General features: G+C 40.3%; 1 long non-coding RNA gene across 1 annotated transcript in view; it reads right to left on the bottom strand.

The window, feature by feature from the left end:
- Window positions 1-14,562: 14,562 nt before the first annotated feature.
- Window positions 14,563-15,194, bottom strand: part of LOC138569475 (uncharacterized) — a 217,849-nt gene continuing 217,217 nt past the window's right edge. The window contains exon 2 of the long non-coding RNA XR_011303247.1: window positions 14,563-14,664. This is a non-coding gene — a long non-coding RNA (uncharacterized lncRNA). The remainder of the gene's footprint in view (window positions 14,665-15,194) is intronic.

Here is a 15,194-nt window from a genome sequence, read left to right as displayed (position 1 = left end):
ACACAGCTTTCTGGATTTAAACAGGAAGGCAAGCATATGCTGAAGTGGGGTCTAACTTCACTGTCCAATATCAAGTATTAAGTCAAGAGGGGTAAATATCTCGGACATGTGCCAACCCTTGGTCAATAAATTGTAGCAGCCATCTTGAAACTGGAACTCTCCTGTTCAATTCGTGCAGATCTGCACACAATCTTCACTGACCATTAGGTTTGAGTACTCCTAGTATTCGGGTGTTGTAAGTACTATGCATAGGCCTTACGATTCATTTGAATTCAAGTGTATTTATAATCTCAGATACTCGTAATCCTTGGGTAATGTAGTCATATGCAGATTTGTAGATCCACAGTCATATGCATTTCAAAATAATATGTCTTTGAAAGGCATAGATATCTGTCTAAATTGTTCTCTTTCTTAGTCACTAGAACATGCATCTGCCAATTGAACCTGTTCTTCTAGCAGTTTCCCAAATTCTGGAAAATCTTCTAATGGAGGGATTTATGTGTTCTCTTCTAATTGAGTGGCAGTATCTTTTTGTAAAGCACATATTATTTTATTTTCTCCAACTCGGCATGCATTTTCGTTATTATATTGTCCTTGGTGATCACTGTCTAATTAAAAAAAGTATATTCTTATCATGAGGGTGACAGATTACCTCCTCGGCTTCTAGTGGATATACTGAAGTAACTGAAAATATTCCATCTGGTCTTATGTGAACCACTTCATGTCTTTCCCCTTCTTCATCCACGCACACTTAAGGTACGTTGACAATTATAGAATGGTTGAAACCTGTGGTGTAATAGTCCTCGCTGATGGCCATTACAATGGAACTCCCTTTTTCAATATGGATACTTGACAACCTAATTTGTCCACTAAAATCCTGATGGGTTCATCGCGAACTCCACTAATAGTGTGCACTCACAATTTTAACATTGTTGTTGGATATTGTTATTTATGCTCACAAATGCACTAGATCTTCTACATTCATGACCCTTTCTTTGGTTTAAGGTCAATGTTAATTGCTGAAATGGATACCTTCTACTTCAACTGTAACTCAGTTGCATATGGTAGTATCTGAGCATGATTTTTTTTTTTTATTATTAAGTTTATTGAATTTTATAGAAAACATACAAGCAACAAACTTATCAGCATTGTAATCGTAGAACTCATTGCATAGAATCCACACCCCATATCCATCCCCAACCTTCACAGAATCTAAAAAGCAAAACAGGCCAACTTATTATCACATGTCATCCAAAAACCCACCCCACATATCATCAAACAATTTCAACTTTTTGTTCCTGCGAAGGATAACCTTCTCAATTCTGGCCACTTGCCTCAAGTCCTCCACCCATTCTGAACAGGTCGGTCTCTCATCACATTTCCATTTTCTCAAAACAATTTTTTTCGCAGAATTTGTAGCCCTAAAAAACCAGCATTTCTGTGGATAAGTGAGATCTTCCACTTTATCATCCTCACCCAAGATGATAGTGTTATAATCAAAATCCTCTTGCAGTAATAGAACCTCATTAATCTTTTCAGTGACACTCCTCCAAAATATCCTCAGTTCATAACAGTCCCAGATCAAGTGTTCAAAGGAGCCGACATCATGCTTACACCTCCAACAGGACTCTGAGTCAATCATCCCTCTCGCATAAAGTCTCTGGGGAGTCCAAAACACTCTATTAAGAATTTTGATTTGGCGGCATTGTTCTCCAAGATTGATGGATGTCAGAGTTACGTTTTTACAAAGAAACCTCCACCTCTCCACAGTCATATCAGAGCCAAGGACCTCAGACCACTTAGTTAACAACCCCTCTGCTGGCGTGTACTGTTGGCTCAGATTTCTATATACTTTGGACGCCATACCACCTAATGTCTTATATTCAGGTAGCCATATCTGCCAACCACCGCCATCAACAGTTCTCTGGTTCCGCAGCAAACCTCTCAATTTTCTGTATTCACCCACTGTACAGTCTCTGAGATCTTTAATTTGTGAAAGTCTTCTATAGCTGATCCATTTGCCGTCTTCCATCAGATCACTCAACCATAGTACACCACTCAGGAGCCAGTTCAACCACAATAGCGGCCTCCCATTCAGCAAAATACCTGGATTCAACCAGATAGGGATGTAATCATTATCACATACCTTACGCTTACTTTTCTTCCATAGTTCCCTCCAACAAGTTCTCAGGAATCTTGTTGGCGGAAATGAGCGATAACCAGATCCATCCACCGTGGACAGTATGGCCCTAGGCGGCAACGGAGAAGAACTACTTGATTCCGCCAGCGTCCAAACATCCTCCGAATCTTCAATAAATGGAACCAGATGCCTGGCTCCAAAGGCCAAATGATAATTCTCAAAGTCAGGAACCCCCAAACCTCCACAGTCTTGGGGCAGCTGCAATTTCCACAAGCTGAGGCGTGGCTGTTTGTTCTCCCAGAGAAAAGACTGGATTAAACTCTCAATTTTCCGCCAATGGCCCTTCTTTACGTCCAGGGGAAGCACACTGAGCACATAGTTGATTCGCGGTGTTGATGTCATTTTGATGGCATTCACTCTCCCCCAGACACTCAATTTAAGTGCATTCCATCTCTTCAGGCCCACCTCCAAAGATTGAATCACATGTGTAATATTGACATCCATTATTTTCGAGACATCATTCGTTAGCCAAATCCCAAGGTATCTCATCTTATTCGGACACCACTTAAAGGGAAAACCCTGCATCTTCAAAACAGTGCAAGTGGTTGATGCCGGCAGCGCTTCCGACTTGGTCCAATTGATCTTGTATCCAGAAACCTTGTTGAACACATCTATCAACTCCATCAGCACAGGAATGGAGCTCTCCACATTCTGAACCACCACCAGCATGTCATCCGCATACAACCAAATTTTCTGGGAGGCTGCACCAAAGCGTACGCCCTCAATTCTATCCTCTTCTCTTATCCTCACAGCCAGCAATTCCATGGCGATCACAAACAGAATTGGCGACAGTGGACAGCCTTGCCTCGTCCCTCTCCCAAGTTCAAAAATGCCCGAGTCCATGCCATTAGTCCGAACACAAGCAGTCGGCCGGGAATACAGCAGTCTTATCCATCCGATCATGGTATCTCCAAAACCAAAGCCTTTCAATGTACTTAAAAGATATGTCCATTCAATACGGTCGAAAGCTTTCTCAGCATCCAAGGACAACGTCACCACATCATTATGGTGTTCTTTGCTTTCATACAGTGTCAGCAACAATCTTCTCACATTTTCTGAAACATGTCTACCTTTTACAAATCCAGATTGGCCTACATCTATGATATCCATCAGCGCATTCTCAATCCTCAAAGATAACGCCTTGGCGAAAATCTTGTTGTCCGTGTTCAATAAACTGATCGGCCTATAGCTGCCAGTTTTCACTGGTGATCGTCCCTCCTTCAGAAAAACGGAGATTGAAGCATGTCTTGTTGAACTTGGAAGGCACCCATTCCTCAAAGAGGCGCGCAGCATCTCTAGCATCAAAGCAAACACCTCTTCTGGGAAAATTCTGAAAAGTTCAGCTGGTAGCCCATCCGGGCCTGGACACTTCCCAGAATTCAGCGCATAAGCAGCCAACCTGAGATCCTCCACGTTCAAATCTCTTTCCATACACTCCAAGGATTCCAAACTCACTTTCTTCAGATGGCAGTCATCAATGAATTGACCAATTGTACGCTCAGATAAGTTGATCTCTGAAGAGTACAGGGTTTTATAATACGACAGAAATGCTGCATTAATCTCCACAGGATCAAAAGTCACCAACCCATCCTGTCTTTCCACTGCATTGACAGATCTGCCACTGTCCATAACCCTCAACCGATGTGCCAGAAGTCGATCACATTTTTCTCCTTTTTCATAGTAGTTGCTTTTGGTTCTAAAAAGCAACCACTCAGCCTTCGAAGAATACAAATCTTCCAATCGTCTCCTTTTCTGCTTCAATATTTTAATAGTCTCATCTGAAAAGTTTTGCATATTATTTCTCTCAAGATCCTGAATGTCCACAATAAGCTTTTTCACTTCTGCATCTCTCATTTTTTTCTTTTTGCTGGACAAACCAATCAACAATCCTCGCATATATGATTTGAAGGCTTCCCACACAAACTCCACCCTGACTTCACCAGTCCAATTCACAGATATAAAGAATCTCGCTTCTTGAACAATTTTGTCCACAATTTCATCGTCGTCCAAGAGGGAGACATTCATCCGCCAGGTGTTAGACCTAGGAACCGGGAAGGTCAATCGCAAGTCTATGGAGATTGAAGCATGGTCCGAAACAAGTAGTGATCCAATGTTACCCCTTTGGAATGATTGTGTACAGAGGCCAGAGGTCATAAAGAGGTCAATTCTCGAATAAGCATTATGCCTTGCAGAGAAGAAAGTATATTGTCTCGTAGAAGGGTTTTGCAATCTCCAAACATCTGTGAGGTTCCATTCATCAATTAGTATCTTTAATGCTGTTCTTTTCAGAGCGTTGGCATTGTCCACACCCCCCCCACACTTTTATCAAGTCCAGGTTCTAAAACCACATTGAAGTCCCCTCCCAAAATCACATTAATCGCATTTACATTCTGCAACATTTGCGTTAAAGCTACAAAAAAACTACCATCACCCCCATTCGGAGCATATATATTGCAGAAACAATACTGAGCATCCTGAATATGTGCAGTGACACATACTATCCTTCCATCCCCATCCTTCACACACTTCACCCCAGTGATCTGGAGATTCTTCCTAAAAAGAATACACACACCCCTAGAACCAGTAGTGAACGATGAACCATAAACATCACCAACCCACTCCTTTTTCCACTTATCTATAACCGCATCTAACAAATGAGTCTCCTGAAGCATCGCGACATCCACCCCCATCTCCCCTAGTTTACTCAAAATCACCTTCCTCTTGACAGCACAATGTGCACCATTCACATTCCAAGATACCACTCTGAAATTCCTCTGATAAGTGTAAGACATTGCTAGATCCCGTTTCCCAATCCTTGCAATGAATTCACAAGACACAATACTACCTAAACCTATAGTCAAGTAAAGAAATAAAATAAAAAATAAAAAAAACACACTCCTGGGCTTGAACCATCCAGAACATCCCTTCCAGCTACATGCTGAAAGGGACTACCCCCCTCCCTCCCTTAGGTCAGCCTATAGAAAGCCCATAAAGGGTGTCACAGACCACATTTGGTCAAATTCAAATGAAGTTGAAAATACAATTTGGTCTAAAGGAATTCCCACAACTCTCCAGCAAATGAAAGCACAAATAAGAGCATTCCTGAATAGATGCAACATCCCCTACTCAAAAACGCTAACTACCACACCATGTGTCAATCACATGCCTAGACAAAACCTGAATTCTCTTATTATAACCATCAACGAATCACACTAATCCACCTACCGTCACAACCATCAGTGTAAACATCACAAATCCCAACTACTGCGGGCATGCTGAGCAATTGAGCGTGAATCATCACTAGAAAGTGTGAGCAAGTGTACAGAGAGTTGCAAAATACCTGTGTCCCTGCACCCTACCAAATGAGATTAGAAGCCAGATACAGCATTAAACTTTTCCATGGCATTCACACACCAATCCATGCCTATCCCGGTGGCCTTACCACTCACCTTGCCAAGCATAAAAATCAGAATCTCCGGTATTTCCTGGACACTACATTCCCCCATGTGACTTCCATGGCACAAAACTGCAACCCCCACCGTGTTAATCCAAATGTACCGTATAACTGGGCACTCCCGATATAACGTGTTGGCACATCACTCATTGCGCTTTGAGAATGGAATCAAACCCTCTCCAACGTAAGCATTACTGCAAAAAAAAAACCTAATAGAAAATTCTGTCTGTGATTTGGTAAGTAGACAGAGGTGCACAATCATATCTTAATCATAGGCCTCGTCAGTGTTCACATTAGATGACAGCACTATTACATTCTCACAGCTGATTTCGTTACTGCACGAAAGGAAACGTACCCATGCAAAGTAAAAGGTGTAGACTACAGTGGAACCCCAGGTACCCAATAGTGACAACTCTCACCTTCTTTATGCAGTGATGGTAATGGCATACAGTTGGCTTCGTTATTACAGTACAAGTACATGTCAAATATACCCCACTCAGCATGTCAGGGGTGTGCAACCAGGACAAGAACAACTGTTACATATGCAGGGGATTTGCATTGGGCAGCATACTCGCAAACGTGGCATTCCTTCATCTAATTCTGGCTATGGAAACACATTACAATGTGATCAACGTACCACAGCAGTCCGGGATAAAGCTGTGCAAAGAGCATTAAATGCTTTTTCTCTATTATTAAAATCTTTAGGGTCTCTGCCAAATCTAGACCAGATCTTCTTATTTAATAGATCTATCACCATGCACATTCTATGCAAAATATCATTACCTAAGAAAATTGCCTTTTGAATTTTCTCACAATCCATATTATGATGAATCTTCTTAGATCGTAGACCAATCTTCAACACGCACCTTCCTATTGTGTTCTGTGCTCAGAATCCGGGTCATCCAATCCAGATACCATCTGATCTCTGATAATGAAATGGGGTATTTTTTCCTTGTACTTCAATTGTTGAAACAAAGATTCATTGATGAAACCTCTTTCCTGTTCTGGCGCCAATTCTGAGTTTACTTCCTCTTTGGAATCATTAATTCTAGCAAGGCTGCAAGGGCATCCATCTTGCATTTCAATCTGCTCCACAATGGATGTGCATCCCTTCTGTCCTGTTGTGCTTGCTTCAATAAGATCTGAACCCTCATTTTGAGGATAGCACTTGAAAGTATTTTCATCTACTTGAGTCCTTCTTTTTATTGGTTTATACAAAACCTTTTTAAAAAAAAAAACAACCGACACAAAAGGACAACAGGAAAGCAAAACCATGAAGTAAAAATACATTAAAAATAAAATTTAGAAAATAAGCAGTGTTTGTGCAAACAAGACACACAGAAGGACAAATCTCAGACTTAAATAATACGGTTTCTAAGGTATTATCTTAGTTAGTTCTTCCTCAATGGTTTCTAAGAGAAAGGTCAGAGCATAGGTCCTTTTTATATTGGCTTCCTTGAAGCATTCCTCCCACCATTCTTCCATTGTTAGGTGTTGTCTATTTGCAACATTTGGTCCAAACAGTAAATTTCTTTTGGGTGAAAAGGCTTTGCAGGTAAGAATTAGATGTTTAATATTCTCTTCATGGTGATTGCAGAGCCTACATTTAGGATCCAACTTCTCATATTTAGGACATCGCATAATCACTTCCTTGGTCTTGAATTGGTTTAGCCTGAATTTCATGGGCAACAGTCTTTTTCGCTTATTCGGACATCTTTCGAGGTATTTATATGTTGTATTATAAGCTTTTCCTTCCAAGGGAACATTTTTCATGAGCGAGTATTTTGCCCTGTGTATGCTGGTACTTATCCAGTCTTGTTCCCACCGTTTTTTCTTTACGGCATCAGGATTATTAATCAGTATGTCCTTGTCGCTGTTTATATCTTTTAATATTTGATAACATTGATTTATCCATGCTGATTGTTTATTAACATGATCATGAAGAATTTTCAGCTGCGGCTCTCCGTCAGGCATAATTATTTTGCAAAAGATTGACAAAGTATTCCAGATGACTTTTGCATTAATGGAGATCAACCCAAGTTCGTGTCGCACTACTGCAGCAGGTAAGGCTTTGGCCACTTTTAAAATCCTTGTCCAAAAAATATTCTCAAGGGTGTCCCACAAAGCAGCCGGACATCCTAAGGCAGTTTCCGCACCAAAGATTAGAGATGGCACAGCCTTTTGGTTGTAAAACATTATTATCGGAATCAATGAAAATTTGGCATATTTTTTGTCAAGAACTGTGCCTTGGACACTGAGTTGACAGCATTTTGCTTTAGTTTTTTCCACCCAAATTTGATCATTTATATTTGAGTTCAGCTACATGCCTAAATATTTGAAATGTTTCATGTGTAGCAATATTTCGTCATCTAGCTTCCATTTACACTTTTTCGCATTCGGTGCGGTTTTGGCAAGATCTTGTAGCGTTAGAACAACTGATTTGCTTGAATTTATGTACAAACCATTGTCAACAACGTATTGCTCCAAAGCCTGAAGTTTCCGTTGGAGTCCAATAGGCGTAAGATCCATCAGCACTAGATAGTCTGCGTAGAGAATCCAGCTTACGGAAGAGTCATATATTTTGGGGTCAAATTCTTGGAGGTTCTTGAAAGTTTCTCCAATATCAGAGATGAACGCATTGAAAATTATGGCTGCCAACGGGCACCCTTGTTTGACACCACAAAAGGTCCCAATTGGTTTTGACAGAGTACCCTTTGCATCTAAACGTATGCTAATTTCAGTGTTCATGTGTAAGTCTTTGATAGCTGATAGTAAACTATCAGGACAATTCCAGAGATTTAATTTTGTCCAAAGCATTTCCCTGTCTACGCTATCAAAAGCGTGAGACAGGTCCACGAATGCGAGATACACATTAGAACCTTTCCTGATAGCATCCATTTTGAATAAATTAATAAGAAGGAGATTTAGACAGCAGCCTACACCCTTAACAAACCCACTTTGCCTAACATTTAGATGTTTAGTTAGGACTAACCATTCCATTAGTTTGTGCTGGAGGTGTCACATATATTTTTCCTACAACATCAAGTAAGGCAATTGGACGGTAGTAAAGATGGGCACCACAATTGCCTTCTTCCATGACTCGGGTGTGGACCCTTCTGCTGCAACTCTGTCAAATAGGATTTTGCAGAACTCTGTCCAACCTTCAGGATTAGATTTCATAATCTCATTTTTTATGCCGTCAGGGCCTGAAGCACGGGATTTAGATAGTCTTTTGATATTTATTAAGATATCGTCTTGGTCAAATTGAATATCCCACTGGCAGTGAAGGATTAGGAAAGTTGCCCTTTTTTGAGAACAACATAGAGAAATGCTCGATCCATTTTTCTTCTGTAACCATATTTTTTGACTCGCCTGCTGTACGCTGCATTTGTTGTTAATTGCTTTCCAGAAATCTGATGAATTCCTCTCTTTTATGCATTTCATTATTTTTTCTGCATCCTGTTGTTCAGTCAATGATCGATGTCCTATCATCCAATTCTTGTACTTTTGTTTGATCTTTTTCTTCAAATTTTGTTGTTCAAATATAGTGAATTTATCAAGTTGTCACAAAGCCTTGCGCATTTCCCTCTTTCTCATAATAATTTGTGGATTATAAGCATGTATGTGCTTATAACTCTTTGACCCATTTTGATTTGCCAAGATCTTATATTGTTCCAGCAGTGGAGTATAATCTAGCCCAAGTGTTTCGATATGCTTCTCATAATCAGCTTTCAATGTATCCACCTGCTGAGGTTTGAATTTCAGTCTATTTCCACTGCAGTTTGGCGTTATATCGTGATTCCATGTTGGTGAGTTGTGTTTCCAAGACATCTGGAAGCATGCTTTGACCAAGTTGTGATTACTATCTTGCAAATGATTCACATGCACATCATTAGTATATAGAGACACATTTTCTGATACATAGATGTAATCCAATATCGATTTTTGGTTATTTCTTTGCCAGGTTATTTTAGCTGGTATGTCTCCCGTAACATTACCATTTAACCTAGCAAAGTTCCATAGAGTTAGCTCATTACACCATCTTTGTGCCAAATTTTGTTTTGTTAGAGTGGCGTTCTTATTCATCTCTATACAATTTAAATTTAAATCTCCACATACAATAATGTGAGCAAGGTTATCGGCAATCATTAATTCATCGATTTGATCGATTACTTGTTCCACAAAAGACACTGTTACTGCTTCATGATGATGCTAATAGAGGTTTATGATATAGAATAGCAAGTCTTGTTCTCGGTGTCATAACTCCTTGCAATAGTCGCTACTTGGATGTACAGAGATAAGTCCTTATACTCCTGCAGTCCAAATCCAGTTTCTTTTCTCACGAGTGTGAGAAGACCAGCACCAGGGCGTCCTTTATTTTTTCTAATAGCAGGATTGATTGCAGTTTCAAAGTTCTCCACAATGGGACATGTGTCCAACCAAGTTTCCTGGAGACACAGAATGTCCACCCCCCTTGCCCACTCTCCATTAGAGTTGAACAAGTGCGTGAATCCTCTCGTGTTCCATGACCCCACAGAAAACATTTCTTCTTTTTGCTTCTTTAGGCATTAACTTTGGGTATTATTTGCCAAAGTGGCTGCTAGCCAATCCCACTCTCTAGTGTTCGCATGACTCACCACTTCTTCATTTGATTTCGTAGACTGCTGGGCGTTTTTAACTGTAATTCTAATTTGCTCCACTTGTTTCGCTTCATGGGTAACGTGATGGTCCTGGCGATTCAGATTGAATTGTTTATAATCTGATTTCCAGCTCTCATCTAAGATAGATTGCGTTTCCAAATGGTTTTTCTTTAATAATGGCTTTTTCTGGGGCTTATTGGTATGCGCCAGATCCATTACTTCTTTATCCAGCTTGGCAAAATCCACTCCTACAATATCATATCCGCAAGGTAACAGAGCCGAAGCTCCGTGCAGCAAAGATTTGCAGACTAGTATTGAGTTCACATATAGATACACCTTATCCAGGGAAATGTCGTCCTTAAATTCGACAGCCTGGATATCACTGGACTCAATAGTCCGAAGCACTGGAACGTGATGGAACGAGCTCAACACATTCTTTCTGTTCATTATTAAGCCATCATGGTTGTTTAGTATTCTTTTCAAGCTTAGATAGTATTTTGCTTTTATTTTTTGTGCTTTTCCTTTGTTACCACTTTGATTTCCGTTATAAAATTGGCCTTTGTTGGAGTTCGTTTTTGCTTTGCGGGTGTTCATTTCAAATACAACATTTGACCACAGAATTCTTTTTTCATGCTCACATGCTCCTGTATTTTCTCTACATCTTCAGATGTTTCAAATGGAGCCATATTCGCCAGTGGGGGATTCTTACCCTGACGCATCATCTTTAGAGCCACTTTTTGCCTCTTTTCATCCAATGTTTGGAAAGAGCCCTCTTCATCTTCATCAGTATCGATATCCACTACTTGAGGTTGCTTAACCACTTCACAGAAACGCCCTGTCAATGGCACACAGTATTCTTTTACTGACACTTCTGGTGCTACCGGGTTCTGGCTCGCAACAGGTTCTGAGGTTGAGCTTCCTTCTGTGCTCTCGCCTCTTCTTTGGTGATCTTCTTGTACATTTTCATAAGTAGATACGTTCATTAATAACTCAATATGAGGGTCTTTTGGCCCCTTTTCTATTTCTCGATCCATCTGGAATGTCACAAGTGATTGTTCTACTACGTTGTTGGAACTTGTAGATATTCCCACTTGTTTTCCTCTTCCTGTGCCCATGTCGGTCTGATATTGCACAAGACCACATCCGTTCGCAGATACATTTACAGTCACTGTTTTAAGGTTTCCTAAGAATTCTCTCGCACCTGTCGTTGGTTTTCCTCTTTTCTGGTTCTTAGTTTTCTTCTTTTGCAGTGCTCCTTTTGTTGCTTGTGTCATATTTTTCCAATTGGGCTTCGGCTCCGTTTTGTGTACCCTCCATCATGTTTTATTAATTGGGCAGCCACTCCATTTGGTGTACCTTGCCCTTCAGTCATATTACCCAGCTGTTGCACATCTGAGCTCTTTGCACTTGTATTATCTCTCAAATGTAATTTCCCGTTACAATCTCCCTCATTATTGATTTCATTCTTGTCGCATTTCGGTGGCGCCAGCTTTTCTTCAAGACCATCCACAAGAATCACAGGGGCAGGCCTTGTTGGTGCGACGGACTCCACAGAAAGCAGCTGACACACTTGCCAATCCTCCTCTTTGTCTTTTTGGGCTAATATCGTATGTGTTTTGTTCACCTTCTCAGGTATCTGTTGACCTTTATTCTTCTCAGCTGATTTGGTATTTTCAGGGATGATTTTAAGCTGTGCTGGCAACGATTTATTTTTTGCCAGGTCAGCACTGTTCTTACATCTGTCCGTATTTCCAAAATTTACCTTGCCCTCTTTCATAGCTTCTGAGAATGGTTTGTTAAGGAGCTTCAAAGCTTCAAGTTCAACGTCTGCAAGCAATTTTTTGTCTTCGGTTGAATTTCAATTTGCGTCCAAAATCAGTTTCAAGATATTGTCATTCTGTATTTTGCCATTTTTCAAATTTCCATTATTTCTTTGTATTTTGTGTTCCATGTTGGTTACTTTAGAATTTAACAATGCTATAAGCGTTGTTAGATCTTTGATATTGCCATCCATTTGTTTGTATAATTTCAAGTAGGGAGACAAAGCTATATTCATAGCTGACATAATTAAGGCTTGTGAATCTGGTGACATTATGTCTGCCTTAATTGAATTAAGTTGCACGTGAGAAGTCTTTCTTTTCCAATTTGCGCGTCTTATTTTAGGAAAAGGACGCTCTATTAATGAAGAGTCATCAGAATAAACAGAAGAATCAGAAGACGTACTGGTAGAGCTACTTTGTCTTTCATTGTTTAATAGTAGGGTCGAACTAAGCCCTTTACCATCTGGCAACGGCTTTTGTGCCATCGATGTGGTTCTTTTAGGGGAATGCAGCGTGTGTTGATAGCTTTGACCTCTCGCCTGTGAACGGGCAACTTCCCCGAAGAACTACTTCCAGTTCTTTTCCTTTTGCACGCTGGACCATATGTAAGTTTATGTAAACCTTCCTGTGCGGAGAGGTTTACCTCGCCACCATGACTGCATTCGTTTGACATGTCGTTGAACTCAAACTGCTTCGTTGTGGCATGGCTAATTGAATTTTGTAAATCTTTCTGGAGATTGATACTGCGATTATTAAAGTAAAAATTCATTTTTGTTAAGTCTTTTAGGAGTTTGTCTGCACACTTAGTGATCTCTTTCTTTCATTTACGTTGTTATCGGTTTCATTAGTGGCAAATTGCACTTCTTTGGCATCGACACTGCTCGGTAGCGTCAGACTGCATTGTTTATCATTGCTCATTTGTAAAGCACTTTTTCCTATCTCAAATTCGGCTGCAGAGTTAGTGTTTGTCGCATTTCTCTTCCAACCGTCGTGTTTTTCTGACACTTTTCCGAAGGGCATTTTGCCACTTTTTTTGGAGTACATGCAGATATGCTTTTCGCTGAGCAGCGCCTGTCCTTGAGCAGAGTTGAAAGTTGTTTGATTATTCAGCTGCAAAGCTCTTGCTGCCAAAACACACAATTGTGGTATTGCAAAGCTCTTGCTGCCAAAACACACAATTGTGGTATTGCGTCGGACAATACAGGATCGTTAGCTATCGGGCTGCACACATACGGAAAATCCGAACAGGAGTAGTATTTGCAGCCACAATTTGTTACCATAATCGACTCGGGAGACGGAGCACAATCTGGTTGTAGGGTACTGATTGTTTCAATAATAACGCAATCATTACTGTTACACAAAGTGCTTGCCGTCACCATACAGATCTCATCTGGCACCTGCACACACCTCAATTTCTTCACCTGTTTTTAGAATACTTACAGGCAAGGACCCAACATTTACATTTATATTTACACCTTCTAAATACTTTTTTGTGATACCATCACTGTTGTTGTAGCTGTTATAGTTCGGATTATGCAGCTCGTTTTCGAGTAACAGAGTCTGATAAACGTATGTCTATAGTATCAATAGCTGAGGCATTGCTTACTGGAGTTAGTGTAGATTTTCTTCGTGGTACACTCTTTACTGGAGCGCATAAGTTCTGTGTCCCACTCTGCAGATGAGACCGCGTCTGTGGCAGCTCCAGAGTTTCTCTCTGTTCCATTTACATTACAGGGGCAGCAAGATAGAAAGCTCTTCTTACGCAACACAGATCAGTAAGAGCAGTGCAAGCAGCCCCTTTGGCTCCAAAGACCCCAAAGACACACAAGACTCTGTGCCGACTCTGCGCCGCTCCGTGGAATGAATGGGTCTTTAGAGCTGCAGCCATTCCTCCAGGCAGTAAGCTAGTAAACAGACTAGCAACTCGTGGGAAGCACAGTAAACACTTCTCCTCTCTCAAAGACACACAAGACTCTGTGCCGAGTCCTTCATTTTTGTTTTGGATCCAAATGGACCTTAAAAGGTTGATCTGGTTTCCTGTCTTCTGTTTCTGACTTGTGTACCAATATAATGGTGATGTCTGGCACCTGTCCATTCTAAAGATATACCTCGACTGCATATTGGACCTTGCCACTGGGTGGCACTCCCGTGAACTTCTTTCCTGGTATTTCACTTTCTACAACTTCAGACGTCTGCGGGCTAGCAACCACAACACTCCGTTTACTCCAACACTTAATGGTGACAGTCTACTTAGCAAATAATTTTCCATCAGTACTGGCGTCTCTTGTATAGGCATTACCAAAACTGGATGTTTGAGTTTATCCTTTCCTGTCTTAATATCAACTTCTGTAATATTTAAATGGTTAGTCGTTCAACATGGTCAGTAATATATAATATACATATAATGGTAATCAAACAATTTTAAAAAAATGCTAGTTCAGTCAGATATTTATCACAAGAAAAATCTTCATTTTATTCATGATGATGATACCAAGGGGGGCCCAATGCGTTTCGAGTGATTCACGCTCTTCATCAGGGGCATTTGAATTTCTAGGAAAGAAGTATATACAATATTCCGTTAGGATTAACAAATACAGATAGTTCCAATTCAAAAAATAATATCCACAAAATCTGGACTAAATAGTTAGATAATGCTAATTACTCTTTTAGACAGGGTTATTCTAGTCTTTTATCTATTTCTGGAACCTTAGAGCAACATAAACAAAACTCAAATAGAACCATCACTAAGTCAAAACTAAACAGTTCACGTGTACTCAAGAGATAACTCTTTATGTTTAGTCAACTCAATTATCTCATTTCCTATGCATTGATACCTAACACAGTACAGGGGACGTTCATAGAAAAGAAATAATATGCAAAGTATCTAACCTTGTGATCCTATATTTTCTTAGTGGATAATTCGAGCGGCTATCAGTCACTCCATGTTGGAAATTTCAATTCACTGTGACTATTATGAGTCTTGTTAGGATAGAATGCCACTTACAGAACCAATGCCAGAGACAATGACCTGTGTAAGTAAACCAGAGTAGGGAAATGAATATGGGGACAGTAATCTAACA

Source organism: Ambystoma mexicanum, chromosome 2q, assembly GCF_040938575.1.
Source record: "Ambystoma mexicanum isolate Mex_15411 chromosome 2q, UKY_AmexF1_1, whole genome shotgun sequence".
In the NCBI taxonomy this organism is placed as follows: domain Eukaryota; kingdom Metazoa; phylum Chordata; class Amphibia; order Caudata; family Ambystomatidae; genus Ambystoma; species Ambystoma mexicanum.
Note: the sequence above shows the minus strand (reverse complement) of the source record. Positions and strands in the feature narration are given on the sequence as shown.